The following is a 5,717-nucleotide window of genomic DNA, read 5'->3' on the forward strand; positions in this document are numbered from 1 at the left end:
TATGAAAATTAATAAAATATAATTATAGAAAAAAAAGCCAAAAAAAAAACAAACAGCCCAATACAAAAATGAAAAACTTTCTAAGCAGGCACCTTATAAAAGAAAATGTGCAGATGGAAACTGATCATATAAAAAGGTACCCAACATCATCATTGCCGTCTTTGTTGTTGTATCCCTTCAAGTCAGCTCCTACACCAAGAGACCCAAAGTATCACTGGCTGAAATTCTGCCACGTGCCACTTCATCCTCAGAATCTCTGCTGTGTTGCAGCCTCCTGTCAATCCACCTCATCAAGAGATTTATTCCTTTTCTAGGAAAGGACAAAATAAACTGAACATTTTTCAAATTAAAAACTTTACTGTGTCAATCCATCTAATCTGGGGTCTTCCTCTCCTATGTCCCTCCACACTTCCAAACACGATGTCCTTCTGGAAAGACTGGTTTCTCCTGACCACGTACCCAAAGTATGTGAGACAGAGCTTCAAAATCCTTGCCACCAGTGAGCAGCTTGGTTTTCACCTTCTTCAGGACAGAACTTTTCGTTCTCTTGGCAGTCCATTGGTATGTTTAGTACTTTTGGTATGTTCAGCACCACAACTCAAAGGCATCAATTCTTATTCTCCTTCGTCATTGTCCAGTTCTCTGATGCATAGCAAGAAATTGAGAAGACCGTGGCCTGGATCAGGTGCACCTTGGTCTCTAGATTGGCATCATTACTCTTTAACACTCTGAAGAGGTCCCTGACAGCAAATTTTCCCAATGCAACTGCTGGTATCAAGAGTGTTGATTGTGGAATGAAGCAAGTTGAAGTTGTCAAAAATCTCAATCTCTTCTTCATCTGTCATGATGCTGCCAATTGGCCCAGTGGTGAGAATCTTTGTCTTCTTGATGCTGTTCTTTGACCCATATTAAAGACTTCAGTCCTTGACCTTCTGCAGCAAATGCTTCAGGCCCTCCTCAGTTTCAGCAAGCAAGATTGTGTCATTGTTATATGCCATCAAGTCACCTGTGATGCATAACGACAATCCTATGTACAATAACTCTGAATCCTGTCCTATCTTGAGTCAATTTCATTGTCTCCAACACACCTAACCCTTTTACCCCAGTTATTGAGTCAATTTATCTCATCCAGGGTCTTCCTCTTTTGCACTGTCCTTCCACCCTTCCAAGCATGATGTCCTTGCCCGAGGACTGAACCCTCCTGGAAGCACGCCCAAAGTATGTGAAGCAGAGGGGGGGATTGTGTACCAATGAGGGAGTTTTTCTTTTGCTTTTCAAGAAGAGGAGCAAATGGGGGGGGGAGGGGGAGGGGGATTGTGCGGGGAGAAGGGTGCAACAATGAATGAATGGAATCCCAAAATCTCTGTAGATGTTCATTGAAATGAAAAATAAACAACCTAAATTTAAAACAAACAAAAAAAAATCCAACAAGCAATTTCTTGAGCTTCAATCCATATTAAAGACTTCAGTGCTTGACCTTCTGCCGCTAACACTTCACATCTTCCTCAGTTTCAGCAAGCAAGATTGTGTCATATTAATAATGCAAGTTGTTGATGAGTTTTTCTCCAATTCCAATGCTACATTCCTCTTCATAAAGTCCAGTCTCCCAAATGATCTGTTCCATGTATAGAGTGAAAAGGTACGGAGACAGGATGAATCCCTGACATACTCCCTTCCGGATTTTGAACCATGCTCTGTTCTGACAACTGCTTCTTGGTCCAAGTATATATTTCACTTAAGCACAAGTAAGTGTTCTGGGATTTCCATTTATCTGAAGGTTGGCCACAATTTCAATTTGTCATGAACCACATAGTCAAATGCCTTTACATAGTCAATGAAACATGGATGTATATTGCTAAGCTAAATAAAGTTATCTATAAAAGATACACAAATTATGATTCAAATCATGTTATATTCGAAAGAAACTGTTATAGACACATACTTAAGGTATGTTATTAGGCAGGGCCAGTTCCTGGGGAAGGACTTCATGCTTGGAAAAGAAAAGTGTCAGCTGAAAATAGGAAAAGCCACGATGAGGTGAATAGACACAGCGGTTGCAAGTGTGGGTTTGAACACAATGGAGATAGTGACCCTGGTGCAAGGCTGAGCAGAGGCTTCCTTCTGTTTTCAATGGGGCCGCTCCAAGTTGGAATTGACACAACAACACCAAACAACACTAAATAGTGACCATGAACATTTACTCATTCAGAGACATTATGTTCATTCACTCACACTCAGCCATCCAATATTTCATAGATATTATGTTCATAACATTAATTACCATTATAATTACAACTTCATTCTGTCATTCATACACATTTTGTTTTATAGCAATAATTACAATTAAGTGATTTTTTTCTTTTTCATTTATTTTACTTGAATGAAAATTTATATGTCATGTTGGTTTTCATTCTATAATCCATATAAATTGTTTATTGAAAATAAGTTACAATTAATTAATGCAATTTATCAATGGTAATTAATGTTTTCATTACAATGCCAGAAATTCAAACTGCATTCAGAAGAGATCATGGAATGAGGGCCATCACTGCTGAAGTCAGATGGATCTTGGCTAAAAGAATGCAAGAAATAAAGAATACAAGAAAGAAAGGTACTTGTGTTTTACTGATTACACAAAGGCATTTTTGATTGTGTGCATCGTAACAAGTTATGGCTAACATTGAGAAGACTAGGAATCCCAGAACACTTGATTGTGCTCATGAAAACAGATATACATAGACCAAGAAAATGTCCCAACAGAACAAGGAAACACTGCTTGGTTTAAAATTAGGAAAGGTGTGCCCCAGTGTTGTAATCTTTACTCATATCTATTCAATCTGCACTGAGTAAATAATTAAAAAAACTAGACTCTAAGAAGAATGTGGTATCAGGATAGAAGGAAGACTCATCAGCAACCTGTATGCAGATGACATAGCCTTGCTAACAGAAAGTGAAGAAGTCTTAAAACACTTACTGAAGAAGATGAAAAACGACAGATTTTCAATATGTACTCTATCTCAACATCAAGAAAACAAAAACCCTCATTACTAGACCAACAGACAACATCATGATAAATGCAGAAAAGATTGAACTTGTCATGGAATTCATTTCACTTGGATCCACAATCAACTCCCTAGGTAACAACAGTCAAGATATCAGAAAACGTGCTGCATTGGGGAACTCTGTTGTCAAGGACCTCCCCAAAGTACACTGGAAAGGTCCCTTACAGGAGATTTCCCCAATACAATTTGTCTTTTGATTTCCTGATTGCTGGTGTCAAGAGTGTTGATTGTGGAGCCAAGCAAGCTGTAATTGTTAACAACCTCAATCTCTTCTCCATCTAATATGGTGCTACCAATTGACCCAGTGGTGAGAATCTTTGTCTTCTTGATGTTGAGCTTCAATCCATATTGAAGACTACAGTCCTTGACCTTCTGCAGCAAGTGCTTCAGGTCCTCCTCAGTTTCAGCAAGCAGGGTTGTGTCATCTGCATAATGTAGGTTGTTGAAGATCAAATCTTTATTGGCTTTTTATATCAGCAGTGTAATAGCCAACACAACAACACATCACTTCAATACCATATTTATCCTTTTGTAACTGATTTATTTCTCCCAGTATAATATCTTCCAAATTCATCCATTTCGTGCAGTATTTTATAAATTCTTAATCATTTTTTCATCATCCCGAGCTGCCTTTTGTAATTTTCTGTTGGTCTTCTTGGTTTCTTCCTTTAGCTTTGGCTTCTCGGTGCTCTAATGCAATACTCAGAGTCTCATCTGACACCCATCTTTTCTTCTTGTTCAGCCTTTGTAATGATTTTTTGCATTCTTCATGTACGATTTTCTTGATATCCTCCCAGAACTCATTTGGTCTACGTTCATTGGTGCTCAAGGCCTCAAACCTGTTCCTGAGATGGTTTTGAAATTTGAGTGGGACAGACTTAAGGTCAAATTTTGGTTCCCATGGACTTGATTTAATTTTCCTCAACTTCAGCTTGAATTTGCGTATGAGTAGTTGGCGGTCTGTCCCACAATCAGCACCCAGCCTGGTTTTCACTGTTGATATTTGAGCTTCTCCAGCGAGTCTTTCCACATATGTAACCTATTTGATTCCTATGCTTACCATCAGGTGAGATCCATATGTGTAGCCTGAGCTTATGTTTCTTATAAAAGATATTTGCAATGAATAAATCATTGTAGGTGCAGAACTCTGTAATTCTATCTCCAGCCTCATTTCTCTCCCTGAGTTCATGTTTTCCAGCTGCTGATCCTTCTTCCCTGTTCCCAGCTTTTGTGTACCAGTTGCCCATTATTACCAATGCATCTTGATTGCATGTTTGATCAATTTCTTACTGCAGAAGTTGGCAGAAATCTTCCATTTCCTCTTCTTTGGCTCTGGTTGTTGGTGCATATATTTGAATGATAGTGGTATTCACTGGACTTCCTTGTAAGCGTATGGATATTATCCTGTCGCTCACTGCCAGGTATTTCAGGATGGATCTAGAAATGACTTTTTTAATTATGAAACCAACCCCATTTTTTTCTCACCTTTTCGTCCCTGGCATAGTAAATCATATGATCATCTGAACATATCATTTGATCATCTCATCATACTATAATGAAATGTGCAGAGAGCTGAAGTCAGAAAATCAAAAGGGCCAAACTTACTCAGGGTTTCTTAAGTTGAAGGAGTTGAAAAACAAATTCAAGCCACGGGTGGCAATACTTAAAGATAGTTTGGGTAGAATGTTGAATGATCCAGGAAGTATCAAAAGAAGATGGGAGGAGTACACAGAATCACTGTATCAGAAGGAATTGGCTGACACAGAGGAATTTCATGAAATAAAATATGAGCAAGAGCCTATGGTGATGAAGGAGGAAGTATAAGCTGCTCTAAAGGAATTGGCAAAAAACAAGGTTCCAGGAGTTAACAGCTTGCCAATTGATTTATTTCGACAAACAGATGCTGCCCTGGATGTGCTCACTATGTTGTGCCAAGAAATCTGGAGAACAGCCAGCTGGCCAACTGACTGGAAAAGATCGATATTTGTTCCCATTCCAAAGAAAGGTGACCCAACAGAGAGTGGAAATTATCAAACAATATCATTAATATCACATGCAAGCAAGAGTCTGCTAAAAATGATCCAAAAACGTTTTGAACAATATTTCAACAGAGAACTGCCAGATGTGCAGGCTGGATTTAGAAGAGGTTGTGGTACTAGGGACATTACAGCTAATGTTAGATGGATCTTGGCAGAAAGCAGAGAATACCAGAAGAATGTCTATCTGTGCTTCATTGACTGTACAAAGGTTTTTGACTGTGTGGATCACAACAAGCTGTGGCTGACTCTGAGACGAATGGGAATCCCAGAACATTAGACTGTGCTAATGGAAAACCTCTACTTGGACCAAGAGGCAATAGTCAGAACAGAGCAGGGAGACACTGGATGATTCACAATCAAGAAAGGGGTCCGTCAGGGATGTATTTTGTCTCCATACCTTTTCAATCTGTATGCAGAACAGATCATCCGAGACGCTGGGATGTATGAGGAGGAATGTGGCATCAGGATTGGTGGAAGAGTCATTAACTACCTGCATTATACAGAGACACAACCCTGCTTGCTGAGGACACCTGAAGTGCTTGCTGCAGAAGGTCAAGGACTGCAGCCTTCAATATGGATTGAAGCTCAACATCAAGAAAACAAAGATTCTCACCAC

The sequence above is a fragment of the Elephantulus edwardii genome, unplaced genomic scaffold (assembly GCF_000299155.1).
Source record: "Elephantulus edwardii isolate Elephantulus edwardi_28Jun2011 unplaced genomic scaffold, EleEdw1.0 scaffold00002, whole genome shotgun sequence".
NCBI classification, from domain to species: domain Eukaryota; kingdom Metazoa; phylum Chordata; class Mammalia; order Macroscelidea; family Macroscelididae; genus Elephantulus; species Elephantulus edwardii.